Genomic DNA, 26,655 nt, shown 5'->3' with positions numbered 1-26,655 from the left:
ATTTATAATTCATGGTGCTTTAATAAAATAAAATTTGGGGGGAAAGATGTGAGGTTATGTTACCTGTTTGAAATTGTTATTATTTCCCGATGTAAGCCTACATTGCTATGACTGTCTCTCTTTGCACTGATTTTGTTCTGTTCTATAGGATCTTATGGATTGGGTGTTCATTTTCATTAATTTCCAGGAATGTTTTATTTTCTGCTTTACTTGATCAATGATCCAGTGGTCAGCCAAAGCATCTCTTTAGTTTCCAAATATTTAAGTAACTTTTTCCAATTTTCTTTTTACAGTTTATTTCTAGTGTTATTCAAGTTTCTAGCATCATTTTTAGAATGACGTCAAAAAATATTAGATATGGTTTATATTTCATTAGTTTATTCACACTTGATTTTACTCTTAACTTGCTTATCCTAGAGAATGATTCATGTGTACTAGAGAATATTGTGTAATGAACATTTTTCTTGGGTTTTTGGGTCACACCCAGCGCTGCTCAGGGTTTACTCCTGGCTCTGCACTCAGGAATCACTCCTAGCAGTGCTCGGGGGAACATTTGGGATGCTGGGGATGGAACCTGGGTCAGGTGCATGCATGGCAAATGCCTTCCTCACTGTACTATAATTCTAGACCTATTCTGTACTATTTCTTGAAAAATTCTTTAACTGTTTTTATTCTGTAGTGCATTTTATCATTCCTTTAAATCTTAATGGTGACCTATATGGAGATAGTATTATGGGTTGAAAGCCTTTTATGTTCAATAATTTTTATGTACCATGTTTCTCTGACCTCTAGAATTTCAACTGAGAAATCTGCTGATAGTTTTTGTTGGGGTACCCATATATATATATATATACATATATATATATACACACACATACATATGTACATGTATATATATGTATATACAACACCATTTTATAGATTTTCATTCATTTTAGAATTCTGTTATTCTCATTATAAAGAATATTTTCATAAATCCACTTTATCTTTGTGGGACTTCCCAAAAGTGCTTTAGTAGAACTGGGACTACTTGGGTAATTCTTGGCCAACCAATCCAGCAGTTCTAGGCCAGAGCCTGAGGATGCAGTGCTGCTAGGAACCTGCAGTGCATGATGCTTGTGGTTGCCAGGGATTAAATTAGTGTCAGATCCTATGTTTGTGTGCCCCAACCACTGTATTATCTCTCCAGTCCCTATTCTTATTTATTTTTCTTGAAACTCTGAGATTCCTGGGTATGGGTCTCTCTCTCCTTATCATTCGGGGGAAGTAACTTGCTATTACTTCTTCAAATAAGAAATTTTCCACTTTCCACTTTTCTTTGTCATCTGGAATGCTTCTGCAAATGTTACTCCTCTTGAAGACGTTTCATAATATTTCTTGTATTATCTTCACTGTTTATAATTCTTTGGTGTGCAATCCATTTCATTTCAGAATTTTTCCATCTTCAGTTGCTTTTTAGGAATTAGCTCTATCTTATCTTGGAGTTTTCTCAATCCTTTATCAGATGCTGTAATTCCGCTGCTCGGATCTTAGGTTTCATTTTTTTAATTAATTGTTTTTGTTTGATTAAAATATCATGATTTACCATGGCAGAGCCTGACAAGCTACCCATAATGTATTCGATATGACAAAAGAAGAAACAATGATGGGCCTCATTCCCCTGACCCTGAAAGAGCCTCCAAGACGGCAGCGTTGGGAAAGACGAGTAAGGAGAGGCTGCTAAAATCTCAGAGCTGGGATGAATGGAGATGTTACTGGCATCCACTCGAGTAAATCAATGAACAACGGGATGACAGTGATACAGTGGTACAGTGATACCATGATTTACAAAGTTATTCATAGTTTAGTGTTAGACATACAATGGTTCATCACCAATTCCACCACCAGTGGCAATTTCTCTCCACCATTATCCCCAAGTTCTCTCCCATGCCCCATCCCCAGTCTGCCTCCTTGACAGGCTCATCCTTAAGTTTAATTGTTGCAGTTTGAATCTCAGCACTTCAGTGCAGTTGATACTGCAGTTTGAACACATAGCTATTTCATTCCATGACACCACCCATGCACTCAAATCCCGTTGATCCCTGGCCCCTGTTGCTTCTCATCTGTCTCTTTTTAATTCACGTCTCAATCTCTTTCCTTCTTGTCCTTCCCTTCCCCATATGCCTGCATTAAGATTGAACTAGATATCCCCCATTAATACAATTCATTACCTTGTCAAATTATTCTACATGCAGCATATGAGTAAGATCATCCTGCATTTGTCCTTCTTCCAGCTTACTTCATTTAACATGGTATCATCAGTTCTATCCACGTTGCCGCAAACTGCATAATTTCATCATTCCTTACAGCTATATAGTATTTCATTGTATGTATGTACACACACACAAAAAAAATAGCTTCATGATTCACTAATTTATCACTGGAATCCTAGGTAAATTTCATGTCTTAGATGCTCTACTAAGGCTGCAATGAGTAATGGTGTGCATATATCCTTTTAAATGAATGCTTTTGTGTCCTGGTGGTAGGTATCTAGGAATGGAATTGCTGGGTCATCTGGCAATTCAAGTTTTATTTTACTGAAAAATCTTCATACTGTTTAATATAGGCGTTTTTCCAGACATCATTTCCACCAGCAGTTGATGAAAGTTTCTTTTTCATCACAATCCTAGCAGCACGTATTATTTGTAGTATTTTTAATATGTTCTATTCTCTGCTGTGAGATGATATCTAGCTGCTTTCTTGATTTGGATTTTCCTAATAAGTTAGGGAAATACGCCTCTTCTCATGTGCTTGTTGGCCATCCTTTGGTCTTTGTTCTAGAAGTGTCTGTTTAGTCCTTTCCCCACTTTTGAAAAGGTTTTTTGGTTGATCTTTGTGAGTACTTGATATCAAGCCTTTTTCTGATATGTTGATTGCCAGTTTTTCTCTTACTCACTAGATGTCTTTTAATTTTAGCATGTGTTTCTTTTGCCATGCAAAAGCTCTTTTTTTTTTATTCTGCTGCCTTTGTCAGTGGCATCATATCATTGAGAACATCTTCGAGGTCCAAGATGCTGTTCAGAGCTTCTACTGAGTTTTGACATCACTTATCATGTTTTCCATTTATACATGTAATTTTCTCATTGTGGCCTCATTCTTTCTTGTACTTTGCTGATTTTTCTGACTAACTGTACCTTTGTTTCTTTGAGCTCATTAAATAGCTTCACCAGGGTGTGACTCAAGTCATTGTCCGAGAACTTACTGAGCTGATTGGTGCTGGTTAAACCTTCTGAGTGATTGTTTTCAAAAAGTCACTGATCTTGACGGACTTCTACATGGCATCCCCATCAGGTATGCTGTGCTCTTACTGTGTTGTGGTAGTAGAGGAGGAGCAGCCACACAGCCACACCTGCTGCTGCATGCTTCAGGAGCTCGGAACTAGGCCCATTGATACTGCAGAGGAGTATGAGTGTAGAGGTTACTGGGCTTAGCTGGAAGGGAGGGGAAAATTTTTGGCTCCTGTATTCCCTTTCTTAGGTTTCATACATAGTTTTATAGGTCTATTCAAGTTTTCCCCTTTCAAGTTTTTTAATTCTCTTCATTCTTAACTGTAGCACTGTCCTCCCGTTGCTCATGAATTTGCTTGAGCAGGCCCAGTAACGTCTCCATTGTGAGACTTGTTGTTACTGTGTTTGGCATATCGAATACGTCAGGGGGAGCTTGCCAGGCTTTGCCGTGCGGGCGAGATACTCTCGGTAGCTTGCCGTGCTCTCTGAGAGGGGCGGAGGAATCGAACCTGGGTCGGCCACACTGGCTGCATGCAAGGCGAACGCCCTACCACTGTGCTAATAAATTCTCTATTTGTAAGCTTTACCTATTCCAAGTCAACTCCAAAATATATTATAAAAAATTTTTAAAGTTTTATTAATGACAAGGAAGACATAACGATTACTGGGCTGGAGCAATAGCACAGTGGGTAGGGTGTTTGTCTTGCACACGGCCAACCCGGATTTGATTTCCAGAATCCCATATGGTCCCTCAAGCACTGCCAGGAGTAATTCCTGAGTTTATGAGCCAAGAGTAATCCCTGAGAATCGCCGGGTGTGATCCAAAAAGAAAAAAAAAAGACATAATGATTACCACAACGAGACCCAAATATAGAATAAAATTTAATTTGATGTATTTTCAGATGTGAGACTTGGAGTGAATAGTATGAAATAAATTTTATATGCTTGCCAAGGGAGCATGCAAGGGGCTGGCAAAGAACCTGGGGATATTGGTAGGAGGAAGAGGACATTGGTGATGGGATTGGTATTGGAATATTTTATGCCTGAAACAACTCTATTATGAACAACTTTGTAAATCACAGTGTCATAATAAAAAAAATGTTTAGTAAAAGAAAAAATAAAACTGTCGACTAATTCCCTAACAAACATAGATGCAAAGATCCTTAAGGCCTACACGCATGAAGCAATGAGAGCTAATTCAAAGTGAATTAAAGACCTTGATATAAAGCCTGTTTCTATGCAATACACTGAGGAAAACATAGGGAGGACTCTTCAGGCTCCTGTTTAAAATAAAATGTCACTCATTGAGATCCAGGTGTGTCCAAGGCACTAGCTTGCATCCCACCCAGCCATCTCTGTGCTGTCTGGCCACCTATTGCTGGGTCCCCTTGATGCATGAAGCCCTTCCCAGAGCTCTGTGGAACCCTGGGCACTCCCGTCAAGGACCAGAAAGTTGATGCAGGCCTTTTTGTCAGCCAGGTGTGTCCAGGCCACCAGCCCTCATACCACCCCACATATTATCTTTAGTTCAATGGTCATTGTATGGAACATATATGTATATAAATAATATATATATACACATATACATACATACATACATATGGTACACACAAATTTCAACAACAAAAAATTAAAAAACAACTCCATCAAAAAAAATGGGGAGAGGAAATGTACAGACAATTCCTCAAAGATAACTTAAAGATAGCTAGAGGCATATAAAATAATATTCATGATCAGTAATGATCAGAAAAACGCAAATCAAAATTAAAATGAGATATGACCTCACTTCAAAAGGAGAAAGAAAAGTACTGGATGATTTCATTTATAGGTGGTATACGAAGAAACAAAGATAGAGAAATGACAATGATCAAAGAAAAAAAACACTTAGACTCTGATATCAGTTTTTATGATTACCAACTGTTGATGGCCACTGGTGTGTGGAAAGGCAAGGTCCTGTGGATATCAGCATTTTGGGAGCTAGCATGTTGTGGTAACTTTGCATTCCCATAACATAAAATTATTTATTATTATAATTATATTAATTATATAAACCAATGCTGCCTCAATCAAATTTTTAAATATCACCGCTTTTTTTAGTATTTCATAGATCATTATAATAAAACCTAGAATTCTCCCGGTTTCTGCCTGGGATTAGAACAGGTTATGTTAGTAAGTGGTTAACCACTCCTCGACTAGATGCTGTTTCTGTAAGGTAAGGTAAGAACAATGAGCTCACAGGAAAACTATTAAAATATTAAAAGTTATGTTCTTCCTTATATATTTAATTATGACCATTTATTTCTTTTATAATAAAAAACTAATTCAAAATGTTTTATATCAATATTAATACTGATCAATGTTAAATCCAGTTGAATAAGTAATCCTCTTTCATATACATATGAGAAGATAATCTGGAGCTTAGTTGTAGTTTTTTTCGGAGACTAACTAAATTTTCTCAGGGTTCCTATGACCTATGTGTCCCTGAGGGAAAACTCCAGTTCTCTTCAGTTTCCAAATTCCTTCCACTATCCTGACTCCCTTCAGTTCTGAGTAAAAAGCTCTCCTAGGAGTTCACACAATTCACATGTTGCAAAGGTCACATGAGAAAGTCCCCAACGTCTTTTTAAATTTTCAAGCTTCTTAGAAAATAACTAGAATTATGATTCAAGCTATAAACTTCAAAAAAACAAATAATTATCCCCTGCACTCCTTAGTTTAGGCCAAATCAAACACCTTTTCAATTTGCTATATGAGAGTCTTTTGTTCAAATAATGTTACCATGAATATATATACAATCACAGGAAAAATTATGCAACCCAATGATCATGTACTGAACCACTGATTCAGATCAAGCTTGACACAGTATGAATAAAAACTAATATAACAGTGACCTGTGAAGAACTCAAAATTTTCAAGATATTTTCTGACTTTTCTTCAAAGCCAGAAAGGGTTAAGTATATAAATATGATAATAAAGGGCATTTTTTCTCTACAATTGGCATCCTTTTTTTTTAGTGCCTAGGCTGATGAATTTTCTTTTTTTCCCTTTCCCCAGCCTCCCAGAGTAAAATCTATGTCTAATCTCAGAATTGGAAAGTTACGATGCATCTCATTGTCACCAGATACATAATCTCTCCACACTTCAAATAAACACTGTCAAACACTGTCCTCCCATTGTTCATTGATTTGCTTGAGCGGGCCCAGTAACATCTCCATCGTGAGACTTGTTGTTACTGTGTTTGGCATATCGAGTACCTCACAGGTAGCTTGCCCGGCTTTGCCACGTGGGTGAGATACTCTCGGTAGCTTGCCGGGCTCTCCGAGAGGGGCAGAGGAATCGAACCCGGCTTGGCCGGGCTGGCTGCGTGCAAGGCAAATGCCCTACCGCTGTGCTATTGGTTCACCAAGAAAAGTCAATTGCATGATAATGTTCTGCTGAATTATCCAATATATAGTTCCCTTCTTCCCTACTCCTTGAGGTGCTCCTTTCTTTTCACTTCCATCCCTTCTTTTCTAAAAGGTTTAGCTGACCTTAGAAGACTTTCACACCTCAACTCTCTAATGTAAGTACTGCTATAAGACATAGAGATGGTTCTTCTATAATTTAAGCTGATTACATTTTTCTCCCCAAAATATATATTCCGTCTGGAGTCCAAGTGTTCTGATGCCTTTGTTTCTACTAAATCAAATTGGGTAGATGTGAGAATCTCCGCTTAGATAACACTATCTACAAATAGTGCTATTTTGTAAAATGTTATGGCAAAGAAAAATGTCTACTCTAAAATATCACGTATCTTTCTTCTCTTTTCCTCTTCTTGAGAGGCCTTACCAATTAAAAGAGATCAAAAATCCATTTTCCAACCCTTATTAGGTAACTAATTTAATCCTTCCAATTATGAAATATGTATAACTTGTCCTGATTTTTTTCAGTATACAAATATAAAAAATAGAATTTAAAAGATCAAGCAATATTAGAAAATTTAAACAGCTGGTAAAATAATTTAATTTATATCACACGTATGTCTTTCTCCAAATTCTAACATTCTGCTATATCTATTGAACCTATATCATAAAGCTTATATTGTTATCTCAGAGACATTAAGTCCAACATGAAACCCATTAGAAATTTGACAGGATACCAGGAACATATTTCTCACTATATTGTGCCCTAAATATTCTCTCCATCAACTATAGACAAGAATTTCATAATAACTGCATTGTTTGCAATTAAAATTATTTTGGATGGTCTAATCTTGAGATATGTGAAGCAGAATCAAGGGACAATCTAGCAAAAATTATAAATTATATGATCCTTGTGTCCAGTACTCACATTGCTCTGGCCTTAGTATTATTTTCTTCATAGCCTTTCCTCTTCATAACTCAGATTTAAGCTCCTTTGTTACCAAACTTGTTTTTCCAAAATCAGTACAATGAAGAATAATTTTCTCCTATTTCCGTTTATTTAAACACATATTAGGGGCTGGAGCAATAGCACAGCGGGTAGGGAATTTGCCTCGCACGCAGCCAACCCGGGTTCGATTCCCAGCATCCCATATGGTCCCCTGAGCACTGCCAGTGGTAATTCCTGAATGCAGAGCCAGGAGTAACCCCTGTGCATTGCCAGGTGTGGCCCCCCCCAAAAAAATTAAACAGATATTAATGCTCTTTGTGATACTTTCTGCCAAAATAATTAGGAGCCTACATATCATTCTGCAAGTCTGTTATTAGCAGTTTTTCCTTTGAATGGGAACAAGTACCTCATTAGATAGTTATTGAAATAGACATAATTTATAAACATCATTATTGATGAAATTTATCATTATTGGTGACATTTTAGGAATTAGTCACAGCAAAAAGTCTTTTTATCATTATTATTATTATTATTTTGCTTACTAACTTTAAGGGAATCTCTTTGACACTTTACAAAATCCTTTAAAAGGAACTCTAACCTCTACTTTTTGTTGTTGTTTGTGTTTTTCTGGGTCACACCCAGCAATGTTCAGGGTTTACTCCTGGTCCTGCACTCAAGAATTACTTCTGGCGGTGTTCAGGCAACCATATGAGATGCCAGGGACTGAACCTGGGCCAGTCACATGCAAGGCAAATGCCCCACCTGCTATACTCTAGCTCCAGCCCCTAACCTCTACTTCTGTGGAAGTCAAGCCCCTGGACTTTTCTTCCTGTCCCCATATCTCTTAAGAGTAAATGTATTCTGCTAACATTTCCTTTTTTATTTTTCATAATTTATAGAATCTTCTTACGGCAGTTAATGGAAATATATTTGTAGCAATTTGCAACAAAAGGAGGCTTTCTTTGTCCTTCCCTAAAATCAGGCTATAGAGGCATGACGGTCACCTCCCTTCCACACCCTGGGTTCAGTTTTCTCCCAGTTATTCGTCGATTGCCTCAAGCAGGCCCCAGTAACGTCTCCTTCGTCCTAGCCCTGAGATTTTTTTTTAAAATGCTATATTCAAGGCTCTTTCAGAGTTAGGAGAATGAGACCCTTCATTGTTACTGGTATTTGGCATATTGGGTACACCATAGGGAGTTTGCCAGACTCTGCCGTGTGGGCAGGTTACATTCGGTAGCCTGCCAGTTTGACCAAAGTAGGAATGAGATGATAAGATGTCGCTTCTGGGAGCTGGGTTTTATAGTCTCTGGGTCTTGGCCGCTGATGGGATTACATGGCACCAGGGGGCCAGTTGGTGGGTGTGACCCCCGCCTACTGGAATTTGGAGGATCTGGGTGGAGGATGCTCAGCCCCGATCCAAATAGGCTTGGAAATCTCGGCCCTGGGACCCGCGTGCCTTTGTTCCTCTGCCGGTACCTTCATGTGTGTGGAGAGTGGTCTCAGCATGGTGGTGGCTGGTTCTGGAGGTCTTCGGCTGCTGGAGCCCTGGTCAGGGCGGGGAGGAAAACTCAACCCACTCCCCTCCAAGGGGCTGGGGCGAGGACAGCCAGGCCCGGTGGCAGAAGACTCTACGCTGTTCTCTTCCGGGAGCTGGGTTTAATAGTCTCTGAGTCTATTAAATAATAACTCTCCCAGTTATTATGTCCATATCCTCTAGAGGTGATGAATAATATAAATACCAGAATCCAATTAGTCAAATATAAAATAATGATAGAAATATGAAACTCTTAGCAATTATTTTCATAATCCATTTCCCAAGTAGATGGAAATAAATGTGCATATATTAAAAATAATATAATCTATCACCAACATTTTTACTATAAGTACTTACTTCTTCTTCATGCAAAATTCTACCTCACAGAACGAGGAGAAAAGAATGCAAGGTTTAAGAAGAGGACTCCCAGAATGACTACCAACTGGGAGCTTTTTGGCTCTGTTGCGACAACATGGGAAGATGCCGTCATTGACAACATTGATGAGGAATACGATCGAATGATTTAGCACCTCCATGATTGTGCGAGGAATGCCAAGAGAGAGATAACCACAAAAAACCGCCTTTCTTCGAACACTCTTGAACTTATTCGCCAACGTGGCTTGGCACATGCCTCAGGCAACCACAAGCGAACATCTGAACTGGCAAAGCAGTGCAGAGAAGTCATCAAGGATGACCTCAAAAACAAGAGAGCAGCAGTACTGGTAGATGCGGCAGAAGCTGGGAAAAGCATTCGTAATGCCTGCCTGTCCTTCACCAACTACAAAACCAAGATGACTGCCCTCCGACGTCCTGATGGATCCATCACATCCTCCAGAACGGCAATGGAGAAGATTATTCATGACTTCTACTCAGATCTCTTTAATAGCCAAGTCCACTTGCCCACATACCACATACCACATGATGGATAGGTCGTTCCCAATGTTCTCCCTTCCGAAATCCAACATGCCATCTTGTCGATAAAGAAACAAAGAGCACCTGGCCCAGACAAGATCAGACCTGAATACCTGAAGAACTTACCATCAGTACTCATCAATACATTGGCTCGGCTCTTCACACGCTACCTGTCTGAATGCAAGGTTCCATCCCAATGGAAAACCAGCAGGACTGTACTACTATACAAGAAGGGAGACATCCACGACATTGGCAACTATCGCCCAATCTGCCTATTGTCTGTCATCTACAAACTGTTCACTCGAGTCATCCTGAATAGGATTAGCAGAACACTAGATGAAGGACAACCATGTGAACAAGCCGGATTCCGAAAAGGATTCAATACCATCGACCATATCCACACGATTACTAAGCTCATTGAGGTTTCTCGGGAGTTCAAGATGCCGCTCTGTCTAACGTTCATTGATTTAAAGAAGGCCTTTGATTCTGTTGAGACGGAAGCGGTTATGGAAGCCCTAGCCAATCAGGGTGTACAAACTCAATACATCAGTATCCTTCGTGAGCTCTATTGCGGATTCACTACCAAGATCTCACCATTCTACAAAGAAGTAATCATCCATATCAAGAGAGGGGTTCAGCAAGGTGATACCATTTCACCAAAACTCTTCAGAGCCACCCTCGAGAACATCATGCGATGACTGGAATGGGAAAGCATGGGAGTGAAGATAGATGGTCGGCAACTACACCACCTCTGCTTTGCTGATGACATCGTTCTAATAACACCAAACATCAGCCAAGCGGCACAAATGCTGAATGACTTTGACCGTGAATGTGGAAAGGTCAGACTACAGCTGAATCTTACGAAGACAATGTTTATGAGAAACAGCCTTGTTCCTGACGCTCCATTTGCTCTCAACGGAACCACCATCTCCGAATGCAACAGTTATATATACCTAGGTCGAGAAATCAACATGATAAATGACCTGGCACCTGAGTTGCGCAGGAGGAAGAGAGCGGCTTGGAATGCCTTCAAGAGCGTTGAAGAAATAACTAAAAGGACAAAGAACCTCCAGCTACGAGCACATCTCTTTGATTCCACTGTTCTTCCTGCATTAACATATGCCTCAGAGACCTGGACCCTACGAAAACAGGATGAGAACGCTATTCGGGTCTCTCAAAGAGGAATCGAAAGAGCTATGCTTGGAATATCACGATTCACTCAAATGAGGGATAGAATCCAGAGTTCTGATCTTCGTCAACGCTCAAGAATCAGGGACGCTGTCTCATTTGCCAAGACATCAAAAATCAGATGGGCTGGACACGTAATGAGGTTTACAGACAACCGCTGGACTAGAGCCATTACTGATTGGATTCCACGGGACATCAAAAGATCACGTGGACGCCCACCTACAAGTTGGTCAGACTTCTTCGTCAAGACCCTGAATGATCGGTTTGAGGCTCTGTATGTTCCTAGAACGAACAGATACCATTGGGCTACACTAGCACGCAACCGGGATGAATGGAGACGTTACTGGCACCCGCTCGAGTAAATCGATGAATAACGGGGATTAAGTGATTTAAGTGATTTACTTATTTTCAATATAACACATCTTTATTCTGCTCAATATGCCAAACACAGTAAAAAGAAGTCTCACAATGGAGACGTTACTGGGTCTGCTCGAGCAAATCGATGAACAATGGGAGGACAGTGTTTGTTTTTGTTTGTTTTGTCTCCATTAAAAACAAATGGAATATCAAACACATGCACAATAATCTGTTATGCTTATTTAGTATCCTAAATTTTATCTTCTAAGATATTTTCTGAGACTGACTCTTCTTCACTCCATTTTAGCCACAAACTCCCACAATAACAACTACAACTTGTTATCATCAATACTGCATACCCACAAAAATCTAAATTTGAAAACCACTCTATAAAACCAGTATCTTCAAAATTTACAACTTGCACATGGCAGTTGTAGTCTACAATGGTTATACACATTACTTATTTATTATTGCTTTATTTTTCAGACATTTTATTAAAGTACTGTGTTACAACACTATTAATGATAGTTTCATACATTCATCATTCCAACTTTAATCTTTACAGCTTTTGAATGTCTAAATTTTGAATGTCTTCCTCATTTAACTTCTTGAAGTCTTATTTCTGTTTTCATTCACTTTATACGTTTGCTTACTTCCTTATTTATTTCTACATATGATTGAAAAAGAAAGAAATTCCACTTAAAGGTAAATATCTGTTTTTTATACACATATGCTAAAGTAGCCTGCATGTTCAAGTTAATACCCAACTCTCAAATGGACAAATACATCCCCAGTAGATCTTAATGCATTTGTTTAGTAAATTCGCCTTTCACTTGATGTACCTGGGTCTTGTGTTCTTCATCAAAGTCCCTCATTACCATCTCGTTGAAAACACACACACACACATACACATATGTATTTATACACATATGTGTACATATATGCACATATACATATATATTGGTCTGACACATAGATTAGATAGATTATACAGATATTATACATCTATTATAGATGACAGACACATTAATGAGCAGAGAGAAAAAGAGACTCAATACATGTCACCACATACTTCATCAATAATTTTGGAGCAATCAGTTTAAAGTCTCTCATATTCCAGTAATAAAATCTATCTAGACTGTTAGCTATCCTAATTCTCACTCTCTTTAAATTCCCTTCTGTTTACAATATATAAAGGATCTTTCATTTTGCCTAGAGACAAAACTCTACTTGTACTCAGAATTCCATTGATTTTTTCTTCTCTGTAACCATATTTCTGCTACTAACTTTTTACTCTGTTGCATTATCAAGGTATTTCTCTATTCCTATGAAGCATACCAAAATGCTCTTACATCAATAATCATCTTAAAAATGAATAAGACTTTAGAGACAGAAGACAATGACTCACAAAATATATTGGAATTTGATTTTTAACATTGTGAGCTGATACTCAAGAATTTAAAAGCTATTATTGTGATGGGTATAATGATTAGAAATATTGGAACATTTCTAGTACAGTCATGAAATGATGCAAGTGGGTTAAAACACTGAGATAATTTGGAGATAATTTAAAGGAGAAGTTTTTTAAATATATTTTTTTCTTGTCTTTGCAGGGTAAATCTATCACTATGGGAAACCACAGCACAGTCAGTGAGTTAATCCAAAAGTTAATCCCATAATCCAAAAGTTAATCCAAAAGTTAATCCCATAATCCAAAAGGGCTGTTTCCTGATCCTCATACCCACATTCTGCTCTTCGTGTTGTTCCTGGCCTTGATGAGTAACCTGGTAATGTTGCTGATGATCAGGATGGATTCTCACCTCCACACACCCATGTACTTCTTTTTGGGACAACCGTCCTTCCTGGGCCTCTGTCACTCATCTGTCACTGTCCCTAAAATGCTGAAGAATCTACTTTCTAAAAATAAAATTATCTTTGTAGAGAGCTGCCTGATTCAAGCTTACTTTGAGTTTGCCACTGGGGACACTGAGGCATGTCTACTGGCTGTGATGCCCTATGATCATTATGTTGCCATCAGCTCCCCTCTACTCTATGGCCAGGTTATGAGCAACCAGCTTTGTGTTGAACTGGTGGGGGGTTTCTGGGCCCTGGCCTTTGTTGATGCTCTTATCAGTAGCCTCCCAGTTGTCAATTTAGACTTTTGTGAAGACCATACTATCCCCCCTTCAGCTTTTACGTGTCTTCTCTCTTTCTCTGTCTTGCTCTAATACCTCTGTTAACTTTATACTTTTGCTCTGCCCCTCTGTCTTACATTTCTTTGGCATATTTGTTCTTGATCTTCTCTATGTTTGCATAGTCTCTACCATCCTGAACATCAGCTCCATCTCCCGTAGAAGCAAGACCTTGTCTTCTTGCTCCTCCCACCTAATGACTGCAATTTTGTTCTATGGCTCTAGTTTTTCTGAGCTGTCTCTGCCAAAACTCAGGTTCCCCTTAGAGATTATCTTCCCTTTGCAATATAGTGTGATACTCCCATAATAAAACCCCCTCTTCTACAACTTACAGAACAAGGAGGTGAAGGGAGTTGTGAGAAAAATCTTAAGATATGTGAATGCTTTCCTATAGTAGACCAGAAAAACAAGACCATGGAGAAGCTTAACTACTCTGCAATAAATTGTCTGAAGGTAAAGGGCTATTTCTTGACTGCCTATGCCCATTCTCAGAATATATGTATGTGTCAATATCTTAGCACACATTTAAGGAGAATTCAGTAAGCTCAATTCTTTTTTTTTTTATTTTTTCTTTAGTGAGACACCATGATCTACAGTTGTAGACTTACAAATTTTTGTGCTTGGGTTTCAATTATACAATGATCAAATACCCATCCCTCCACCAGTGCCCATTTCCCACCACCACGGGTCCCGGTATCCCTCCCACCCCCCATCACCCCGCATCCCACCCAGCCTCTGTGGCAGGGCATTCCCTTCTGTTCTCTCTCTTTTATTGGGTGTTGTGGTTTGCAAAAGAGGCAATGGGTGACAATCATGTTTGGTCTATAGTCTACTTTCAGCATGCTTCTCCCATCCTGGGAGGATCCTCCCAACACCCTTTATTTGGTGCTCCCTTCTCTATCTGAGTTCCCTTTTCCCCTAGCATGTGTGGCTGGCCTCCAAGCCATGGAGTAAAATTCCTGGTACTAATCTTAGCCATTCTTGGGTGTTAGTCTCCTATTTTGTTACTTTATGTTCCCCAGATGAATGCAATCTTTCTATGTCTCTCCCTCTCTTTCTGACTCATTTCGAGTAAGCTCAAGTCTTAAAATGATCGGAGATCAGCTTTCTTTAGAACAGAACTCGGTCAGATAATTCTCTCAATTATAGTTTTCATATTCACATATATGCATATCTGTTTTTAAACTTTCCTTACCCAGTTACTTCCTCCAGTTATTGCATACCACTCTTTTTGTGTGTTTGTTTTGAATCCCTGTGAATTACAAGTTTACAAGACATTTGTGTTTGAATTTCAGGCATACCATGTTCTAACACCAACCCCTTCACAAGTGTCCACTTTCCTCCACCAATGGCTCAATTTCCCTCCTGCCACCGAGCTTGCCACTATGACAGGCACATTTCCCCTCCATGGTTGTCCTAATCTTCCCTTCTCTAACTTATCCCACACTCACGCCTTCCCTAGGGACAAACTTCCTTCTGAAGTCCACTTCTCTTCATTTAATCTCCTGTCTTTGGACATTTAATATTCCTCTAGGAAGTCTCTTTATGTCCCACATTTGACAATTCTAGGTCTGGTCCTGTTCCTCTGACTAATTCATTCAACATGATTGATGCTCTCCAGATCTATCCACATAGTAGAAAACTGCATAATTTCATCTTTTCTTTATGGCCAAGTACTATTCCATTGTGTATAAGTACCATAGTTTCTTTATCCAGTCATCTGTTCTTGAGCATTTCAGTTGTTTTCTGATTTTGACACACCACTCTTGCTTAGGGAAATTAACATTTTCCTATTTTATGTAGGCCTGTGAGACTTTCCTTGTTTCACCTCACCACAAAGTGGTGTGACTGACCAAAAGACCCAGTTTTCTCACCAGTTTTCTAATATTATTAGACTGATAAGGTCCCCAGTTGCTTACTGAGATTTCTAAAGATACACTGCTCACAATGGTTCCTTGATAAAAAAATTTTAACAAGCAAATTAACAATGGCAAAAATTTAGTAAATATACTTAAGTATTTATACCCCAAGAAAATTCTTTTTAATTTTCTCAACAATCTATGTGCATTAAGTAGTATCATTTCTGTTTAGCAAATAAATTACCCAGAACTATAAGGTCTGCCTAAAAGTACAGAGAACTTAGATTTCAAACAAATCAGTGTGAATCCAAAGTCTACATTCAAAAAAACTCTGGAGTCTATTGTCCTCTGCAAACCATCCTATCTTTAGTAAAATCTAAATCCAAATTATTCAAATTATATTTTCTAAATTAAAAAAGACCAATCATGAACAGCTTTGTAATGCTCTATCTCATGGTACTTCTTTTTTTTTCCTTAAGTGAATTTTAGAGTACCACAACACCAGACCACTCAGAACTACTGGCACTATGCTTTCCTAACCCACATTCTTCCTTCCTCAATATAAAGAACACACAGCTTTTCTCAGGGCTGAAGCAATAGCACAGAGGTAGGGCGTTTGCCTTTCATGCAGCCAGCCCGGCCAAGCTGGGTTCGATTCCTCCTCCCTTCTCGGAGAGCCTGGCAAGCTACCAAGAGTATCTTGACCACATGGCAAAGCCTGGCAAGCTCCCTGTGATGTATTCGATATGCCAAACACAGTAACAACAAGTCTCATGATGGAGACGTTACTGGGCCCTCTGGAGCAAATCAATGAACAACAGGAGGACCATGACCGATCCCTTCCAGTACAACTCCATATTTCAATATTTCTATGATGTTGGAGTAAAAGTAAGAGTCAGAAAAGTGCAAAGAAAGTCACATTTAAAATAAGAATAATTCATTATTTTTATGTCAAAGATCTGGAGGCAGTCTATGGAAAACAATTTAAGTTTGCTCAACACAGAGGAATAAAGTGAGGACATTACATTTTTTATAAAACCTTTAAATTCTTATTAAGAAAAAATATATATTTAAGTTTATGAGAATAAAAATGAGATTCTTTTATGTTTAGTGCTTCATATTAGCCATCTTTTATTATTTATTTTACTTCCTTTTCCCTCCATTTATGTTCTGCTTCCTTTGGCCACATATCCTTCCTTTTCAGGAACATAAAATAATTAAATATATTTTTCTTTCTTAACTTTTGCCACACATATATAATAATACATATGTCTATACATATGTGAACAATCACATATATATATATTTGCACATATGTGTTCTTTTAAAATTTAACTTAACTATGAACCTCTTAATCAACAATGTTATAGGCATATTAATGTAGATCCTATAGTTTTCTTTAATTTGCTCATTATTTTCTAAAAAACTATTAGTTTAAATTTGTTCTTCTAAACCATAGCCTAATACTTCATGAAAATACTCTTTATGCACCTATGTGTCTTAAAGGAGAACTGCTTTTAATTTCAAGATATTTGACATGATAGTGTTTTTCAATAAACACTCTGATCTATAAAACCTTAGTTTTGTATGTTTTCATTTACATGTGGGTTATTCTCAGAAACAGGTCTTTAAAATTAAAAAGGATGTAAATTTTAGTTTAAATATATGTAGCAAGATTGCTTTGTCCGAGAGGGGTGGAGGAATCGAACTCGGGTCGGCCATGTTGGCTGCGTGCAAGGCCCGCTCAAGAAAATCGATGAACAACGGAGGACAGACAGACAGACAGATTGCTTTGTGGAGAGTTCATATATTGTATAAAATAATTAGCATTATCTACTTAGAGGATGTTATTTCCCCTACATTCTTTCCAGATAGTGCTACAGATAATTTAAAATTTTCTGCCTTTTTTGGTGTGCAAAGCAAAGGAGATTCACTCACTTAAACTACAACATTTTAGTATACATAGAGGATTGTTTTTCTCTTTCACCACCCCTTTGGCATAAGGTAAGTATTTTCCATTGTTTCATCTTTTTTTTTCTATTGTCTAATTTGTTTTTAAAGTTTGGGGGTTTCTTTTAGCTGTTTCTCTAGGGTAGGGATGCTCAAATGGAGAATAACTATTCCCTTTAGGGGAATTTAAGAATGTCTGGAGACAATTTTTGTTGTTGTTGCAAGTCATATAAAATCTATATTTGTTTTGAACTAAAACATGAGTGTTATAGTTATTACTTTTGCAAAGCATTACATTTTTAAAAAAAAACTATGTAGGCATTGTGATTTACAAAGCTGTCAACAGTAGAATTTCAGGCATACAATATCCAAATCAAAAGCATGCGGGTCCCAGGGCTGAGATCTCCAAGTCTGCTCACATCGGGGCTGAGCATCCTCCACCCAGATCCTCCATCCTCCAGTAGGCAGGGGTCACACCCACCAACTGGCCCCCAGCGCCGTGTAATCCCATCACAGAGACTATAAAACCCAGATCCCGGAATGACATCTTATTATCTCATTCTTACTTTGGACAACCTGGCAGGCTACCAAATGTAGCCTGCCCACACGGCAGAGTCTGGCAAACTCCCCGTGGTGTACCCAATATGCCAAATACCAGTAACAAAGATGGGTCTCATTCTCCTAAACCTAGGACAGCCTTGAATATGGCACTTTTTTAAATCTCAAGGCTAGGACAAAGGAGATGTCACTGGTGCCTGCTCGAGGCAATCGACGAACAATATCCAAACTCCAATCTAACCACGAGTGTCAACATCCCTCTGCCAATGTCTCCAGCTTCCATCTGTCAGTGCTCCTAGGTTCTCTCCTTATCCACCCACCACCCCAGCTCATCTCTTTAACAGGCACATTTTAAAGCATAACTGTTCTTGCTTGGGTCCCATATACTTAAAGTCATACTGGAGTGGTTTGGATAAATGCAAATACACAGCCTTTGTACCACTGATGTGTCCAAGGTCCCTGATCCTTGCCCCAGTGTTATCTCCAGAATGCCTCTTCTTATTGCCACTTTGATTTCTCTCCTTCCCTGTCCTTTTCATCTCTGTATTCTAGAACCAAGGGTTTACTCACCTTTGATAGCTCACCTTGACCTATGATATTATTATATATAGGACAAATGAGCAAGAATATCCAGTATTTGTCCTTCTCCTGACTTACTCCATTTAACACGGTATCTTCCAGTCCATCCAAGTTCATACATTATGCATTCACATATTAATACTATATGAGTAAATATGGTCTAGAGCGATAGTACAGCGGTAGGGCGTTTGCCTTGTGCACAGCCAGCCCAATCGAGCCGGGTTCGATTCCTCCACCCCTCTCGGAGAACCCAGCAAGCTACTGAGAGTATCTTGCCCATATGGAAAGCCTGGCAAGCTACCCGAGACGTATTCAATATGCCAAACACAGTAACAACAAGTCTCACGATGGAGATGTTACTGGGCCCGCTCGAACAAATCAATGAATAACAGGAGGACCATGATCGTGATGAGTAAATATATAAATATAAATATATATTACATCCATTACATCCACTCATCTGTCATTCTGTCATTGTACCAAGTGCCGCAATGAAAGGAGGTGTGCTTGTACCTTTTTTTTTAAATTTAATGAATCATCGTAAGATACAATTACAGACTTACAGGCTTTCATGACTGTTTCAGTCAAACAATGTTCAAGTACCCATCCCTCCACCAGTGCCCATTCCCCACCCCCAATGTTCCCAGTTTCCCTCCCCCCCACCCCCGCCACCCCTTCCCATCTCCTGCCTCTGTGGCAGGCACAATCCCTCTTACTCTCTCTGTTCTTTTGGGTGTTGTGGTTTGCAATACAGCCATCATGCTTGGTCCATAGTCTACTTTAACATGCACCTACTATCCTGAGTGATCCTTCCAACCATCATTTTTTAGTGCTCCTCTCTCCATCCCAGCTACCTTTTTCCCTAGCGCATGAGATCTTCTATCAACCAGTGGGGCAATCGTCCTGACCTTTATTTTAACTGTCCTTAGGTGTTAGTCTCCTATTATGTTACTTTATATTCCACAGATGAGTGCAGTAACTTTATGTCTGTCCCTCTCTTTCTGACTCATTTCACTCAGCATGATACTCTCCACATTGATCCACTTATATGCAAATTTCATGTCTTCACTTTTTCTAACAGTTGCATAGTAAATGAATGCTTGTGTGTCTGGTGAGTAGATACTAAGGAGTGGAGTCAGTGGGCTATGGAAGCTCTATCCATACTTTTTGGAGAAACCTTCATACTGTCTTCCACAGGGGTTCAACTAGACAACATTCCCACCAGTGGTGAATGAGAGCTGCTCTTTTTGCTACATTACTGCCAATACATGTGTTTTTTCTAGTCTTTTGATATATGCCATTCTGCTTAGTGTGAAATGATATGTCATTGTTGCCTTGAAAATCTTACATATCTTTATGTATTTATTTTTTATATACACTTAGAAATGGAATTTCTGTATTGCATGGTGATTCTCTTTTTAATGGAATTACTATACTGCTTTTACACAGTGCCCATATTATATTACATTTTCAACAATAGATCTCAATAGACCTCAATCACGGTCACGGTCACGGTCCTCCAGTTGTTCATCGATTTGCTCGAGCGGGCCCAGTAACGTCTCCACTGTGACACTTGTTACTGTGTTTGGCATATCGAATACGTCACGGGGAGCTTCCCAGGCTTTGCCGTGCGGGCGAAATACTCTCAGTAGCTTGCCGGGCTCTCCGAAAGGGGCGAAGGAATCGAACTTGGGTCGGCCATGTTGGCTGCATGCAAGGCAAATGCCCTACCCACTGTGCTATCGCTCCAGCCCAATAGACCTCAATAGATCTCAATTATTCTATATCTTGCCAACACTTTTTTTTCCGGAGGTTTTGTTAGAAGTAATTTTAATGGGTGTGAGGCGGCATCTTATTGCAATTTTTACTTGCATTTCCCTAATTATTAGTGATGCTAAACATCTTTTCATATGTGTGTTGGTCATTTGTGTGCTTTTCCTTTTGCATAGGAAGGAGCCTCTCCACTGGTGCTTGAGGCCCAGGATCACTGTCACTGTCACTGTCCTCCTGTTGTTCATCGACTTGCTCAAGCAGGCCCAGTAATGTCTCCATTGTGACACTTGTTACTGTGTTTGGCATATAGAATACATCACTCCCAACAATTGAACTGGTGGTGTGAGCCTGATGGTTCGATGCTCCAGTCAACATTCCCAGCTGGGCCTCACAAGCCTCTCTTATAACCTAACATGATTTAAATTTTAAAGTGTGATTTTACATTATAGACTTTCTATAATAAATATAAAATATTTAATGTCAATATAAATAGATGTATATATAAATAAATTTATATAAATTTGCGGCCCCGTGACCTCTTATTATCTAGTTCTCACTCTCAGAGAACCTGGCAGGCTACTGAGAATATCAGACCCACCTATATGCCTGACTAGAAACACCTGTAAAGGTGATTAGAGGCTGCCCCAAAAGCTTTCATCCGTCTCGGAGAGTTCGGCAAGCTACCAAGAGTATCTCGCCCCCACATCAGAGGCTGACAAGCTAACCGTGGCGTACTCGATATGTTAAAAACAGTAACAATGAATGGTCCTCATTCCCCTGACCCTGAAGGAGCCCCCAATATGTCATCGGGCTATACTAGCACATGACAGGGACAAATGGAGACGTTACTGGGCCCACTCAAGTGAATCGATGAAAAACGGGGTGATAGTGATAGTGATAGTGATATACATAAATATATCTTTATTTGTGTATTTGGTTAGTCTCATAGCTCTCATGCCTAGCAGGATAACACTGAATATTTCTATGATTCAGGAAAAGGTGTTCTTTTTTTTTTCTTGGTTTTTTTTTGGGGGGGGTCTCACCCGGCGATGCACAGGGGTCACTCCTGGTTCTGTACTCAAGAATTACTCCTGGCGGTGCTCAGGAGACCATGTAGGATGCTGGGAATCGAACCCGGGTTGGCCGCTTGCAAGGCAAACGCCCTACCCACTGTGCTACTGCTCCAGCCCCCAAAAGGTGTTCTTTATAACCATTATATAATGAATAAACATATAATAAAACATGCAAAAATACTCTTGAGGATGTTAACAAATGCAATATTACAAGAGAAAAATAAGAACAGAACTAAAAGAGTAATATTTGGAACATTGCAAAGAATATTATTGATTATCTGGAAAACCTGAGAAATTTAAAGTGACAACTTATACATAACAGAATTTATAGAGTGCTTACATAAAATTTATTAATCTATAATTAATTATATTAATTAATGAATATAAATAAATAGATTTTATATCTTTAAATACAATCATAGGACAAACTAAAGGGGAAACAACAAACTAAATACTTGCTAATAATTTAATTGAAGATGTGTAAGAACTATTTGAAGAAAAAATTTTAAGAATCTGCTAAAGCAACTGAACAAACTAAAGGGGCAACAATAAACTAAATACTTGCTAATAATTCAACTGCAGATGTGCAATAACTATTTGAAGAAAAATTTTGAAGAATCTGCTAAAGCAACTGAAAGCTTTAGATTTACAACAAACCATATCAATGTTAGTAAGTAATAGATATGATGTATTTATTCATTTATTGGGGGGCGGTAAATCCGTTGATGCTCAGGGTTTATTCCTGGATATACACTCAGGAAATACTCCTGGCAGTGCTCGGGGACCGTATAGGATACTGAGGGAAAAAAACAAGAGGACCACCTGCAGGACAAGCACCCTACAAGCTACATGAGTGGCTCTGCCATGTGGGGGAGATACTCTCGGTAGCTTGCCAGGCTCTCGAGAGGGACGGAGGAATCTAACCTGGGTCGGCATGCAAGGCAAACGCCCTTCCCGCTGTGCTATCGCTCCAGACCATTCTAAGCTGTAAATTTGAAATACATAATCTAAATGCTTCATTTTTCCTAAAATAAGTAAGACATTTTAATAAGAAAAGGAAAATAAGCAGTAGCAGCTAGGTAATTTAAACTGAAGATTAAAATAAACACACACAAAAACAAATACTAAAAAGCACAGTCCTATATGATACAGTAAGCTTGGCACAGTGAAGACTAAATTTAAGACATGAAAGACAAACTGTATAATAAATAGGACCACAGTTGTAAACTGTCATTTTCCCTCCTAAGATAATACAATTGCACTCTAGCGTTGGGAAGCAGTGGAGTTTACGAGAAGAGTGGGTAGGAAACAGCTGTACAGGCCCGGGACGATTAGGGCATTTGCCTTGCACGCAGCCAACAAGGCCGACCCGAGTTCGATTCCTCCGCCCCTCTCAGAGTGCCCGGCAAGCTACCGAGAGTATTCGATATGCCAGACACAGTAACAACAAAGTCTCCAATGGAGACGTTACTTGGGCCCGCTCGAGCAAATCGATGAACAACGGGAGGACAGTGACAGTGAAAAAGTCATTAATTCTACAGTTCCCAAGGGGGCAGAGGTTATAGTCATTGAATGGTATCATGTCCTCTTCATACTTCAATCGCTTCCAACACCTATGGGTGACGCATGAAGCCTACTCTTGTTTGCCTCCTCCACCTCTCACTGCCACTGGCTGGCTGTTCTGAACAAACGCACTTCCTCCACAAACTGCGCTTGGGTGAGCAGGAGAAGCAGCGGGATGTGCCCAGGACAAATAGGTTTAGCAATCTGAGCAGAATGTCCTCTTCATGGACATGTTCTTTGACCTCACTGCTTCCTTCATACCATCTACCACTTGCTGATAGCATTTGTGATCACGAGATGCATTTTCTTTGGCTTCTTTCAGTGCTGATTCCAAAGCTTTCACTCTTTCTGCTGTGGCTCTCAGTCGCTTTTCCAGCTTAGGAAGTTCACAGTGAAGATCTGCATTCTCACGTACCAACTGCTTGTGCGCTTTAGTGAGTTGTTCAAGATTACTTTTCAAGAAAGTAGATTTTTCTACTTTTGGGCAGCGATGCCTCCAGTGTCATCGGAATCCACCTCAGCACTCTTTTTAAGTCCAGTGGCCAGGACCTGAACAAAGAGTTGTGTCAAGTCTGAAGTTCTTTTGCCACTGTCTCTTCTAAACCCTTCAAGTCTTGTCTTGCTTGTTTCTGTGTGTCTTGCAAAATTGTAAATTCATGTAGTTTCAACGTCCGTTCAACATCTCATGTTCTACTCTGAGACGTTGCTGTTCTAGCATCATTTTCTGGTTTTGGCCTTGAGGATCAGTAACAACCTTTTCTTTTGCCTCGGCTTCATCTCTCAAGCTACTAATTTGTTTCTGATGAGTTTCTCTGTGGCTTTGGACTGCTGTTCAGCAGCTTGCTCAACTTCATTCGCAGTCTGAACTTCATTTTGGTGCCCCTTTTCCATTTCGTGAACCTTCTCTTGTGCTCGAAGCTGGACTAGCTCCTCACTAAGAGAATCAACAGATTCCTCCAGCTGTCTTTTCTTTTGCTCCACGTTCTGAAGGTATTCAGTCACTGATTTGATTTTTCTTCATGTTGGGAGATGCGAAGCTGGCATGCCGCTAACTCCTTTTCATTTTCCTCCATTTTTTTTATTGCTCTTGGTCTATGTGCCTTCTAAATGCTTATAGAGTTTTACCATTGCTTTTACTTCTGATTTCATTTTGCTAATGTAGTCTTACAACAGTGAACTCTTCATCTCTCATGCCAATTCCCTCAGGCTGCTTTATATCATTATTTCCTACAGCAATTCCGATTTCTGCAAGGTCTTTAGTAAAGATCATTGCAGTTGCTTTTTTGTGTGTGTGTGTGGTTGGTCATTTCCTTAAGTTTCTGAAGTTTAGCTTCTTGCTAAAGTTGCCGATTTCCGATTTAATTCATCACTAAGCAATTCATATTCCTTGGTTTTGTCTTCCACGTCCTGAGATTTCTGATCATGATTGACAGCAAGCTCCTCTAAAGCTTGTAAAACTTCTTTTACTTCTTCTTGAGAGACATCATTTTCTGCCTGAAGGCAATTCAGCTCAGCTTGCATATTATCTTGATCAAGCCTTGTGGGCCAGAAGCTTTTCCTGATCCAGTATCTGTGTCTTCAGTTTCTCTACCAACTGTTGATTAATTTCTTCATCTTTGTCATCGAGTTGTTTGTACAATCTAGCAATCTCTTCTTCACACTTTCTTCTTTCAGCATCAGTGAAGTTCCTAGTGACTCCAACTGGGGCTGCTGGTTCATCACTGATAATAGGAATCTCCTTATCTGGTGTAAAAATTTCCAAGTTTGCTTTCTCTTTGTCAAACTGTTCATCAATAGGCACTGCCTCTCCATTACACCATCGGTTGAGCCCATTTTCACGCCACTATATGGTATTCCGCAGGGTCTTTATCTTTTTTTATCATTTATTGATTTTTAAAAAATTTTTATTAGTGAAACACCATGAGGTACAGTTGTAGACTCACAGATCTTTGCGTTTGGGTTTCAGCCATACAATGATTGAGTCCCCATCTGGTGGACTGCCATCTGGTGCCCACTGCCCACCTCCAATACTCCCAGCATCCCTCTCACCCACCTCACCCCCCATCCCACCCCACCCCTGTGGTAGGGCATTCCCTTTTGTTCTCTCTCTCCTTTTGGGTGCTGTGGTTTGCAAAAGAGGCATTGAGTGGCTATCATGTTTGGTCAATAGTCTAATTTCAGCATGCATCTCTCATCCTGGGAGGGTCCTCCCAACACCCTTTACTTAGTGCTCCCCCTCTATTTGAGCTGCCTTCTCCCTCAGCATGTCAGCAGGGTCTTATTATTCACTTTTTCTCTTTCATACTTCTTTTCCCATTGTTCTGCAGTTAACTCTACATTGACACAAACTGTGTTCTTGATTGTTTTGGCTCTTTGGTCAAAAAGCAGTGTAGATTTTGCTTCAGATTCACTGTACGATGATGGAAAGAAGCAAATTACAATAGTAGTTCTACAGTTCCCACCTAGTGAATCTTGAAGGATTCTTGTCATTTTGCTATCTCTAGATGGGACATATGTACTGCCCTCAGCCAAAGCAGAAATAACATTCCCAAGAGCAGAGAGCAACTTCTTGATATTCTTGGCTTCATCCAGCACTGCACCCTCCGCTCCAGTTTTACTAACCTTTTCACTACCAGCTAAATCAACGAGATAAAGTTTTCCACTCAACTTTTGTTCCGCTTGCGTGTTCTCTTGTTTAACATATACTGTGAATCCTAGAACTGTTCTCATTCATATTTGTCACTGCTACGTGTCTGTTGGACTTCCCTTCATCAATGGTATCCAGAACTTCATCTGGACTACATACAAAATGCTCTGTACAGCCCTTTATGTATGGAACTCGATTTTTATCTTCATGAACTGAAAGGTTGGTCTTTGAAACACCTAATAGGTCCCTTATTTTATCCAAATAAATTTCAAAATATGAAACCTTAATATGAAATTCCAAGTTTTCATCCCCGGAGTAAATGTAGTTAAGAATATATTTCACTATTCTTGGAAGAATCCCCATGCCCTCTGGATCATGAAGTTTACTCTCCATTGTGTGTGTCTTCCCTGAGGATTTTTGCCCATAAGCAAATATTGTTCCGTTGTATCCCTCAAGTACATCTTTTTTAAAAATTTTTATTAGTGAAACACCATGACCCTCAAGTACATCTTTACCAATCTTCTTTGCACAGTCATTATATACTTGCTCTTGAGGTTTATCACACATTTCTCATAAACCTATTTTCCTAAACAACAGAGTACAAACCAGTTCCAAATAGGGTAACTGAATGTTACGAAATGAACAGAAACTTTCTCAAAGAAGAAATCCGAATGGCTAAAAGGCACATGAGAAAATGCTCTATATCATTAATCATCAGGGAGATGCAGATCAAAACAATAATGAGATATCATTTCACACCACAGAGATTGGCCCACCTCCAAAAGAACAAAAGCTACCTGTGTTGGCGCAGGTGTGGTGAGAAAGGGACCCTCCTTCACTGCTGGTGGAAATGC

General features: G+C 39.3%; 2 pseudogenes; one reads left to right on the top strand and one right to left on the bottom strand.

The window, feature by feature from the left end:
- The first annotated feature begins 13,382 nt into the window (after nucleotides 1-13,382).
- LOC130027112 (olfactory receptor 8S1-like) lies at nucleotides 13,383-14,193 on the top strand (annotated as a pseudogene).
- An 8,918-nt stretch (nucleotides 14,194-23,111) lies between these two features.
- On the bottom strand, nucleotides 23,112-26,368 carry LOC130027111 (kinesin-1 heavy chain-like; annotated as a pseudogene).
- Nucleotides 26,369-26,655: the final 287 nt, after the last annotated feature.

The sequence above is a fragment of the Sorex fumeus genome, unplaced genomic scaffold, assembly GCF_029834395.1.
Source record: "Sorex fumeus unplaced genomic scaffold, SorFum_2.1 ptg000036l, whole genome shotgun sequence".
Classification (NCBI taxonomy): Eukaryota; Metazoa; Chordata; class Mammalia; order Eulipotyphla; family Soricidae; genus Sorex; species Sorex fumeus.
This window is presented reverse-complemented; position numbering and strand designations above follow the sequence as displayed.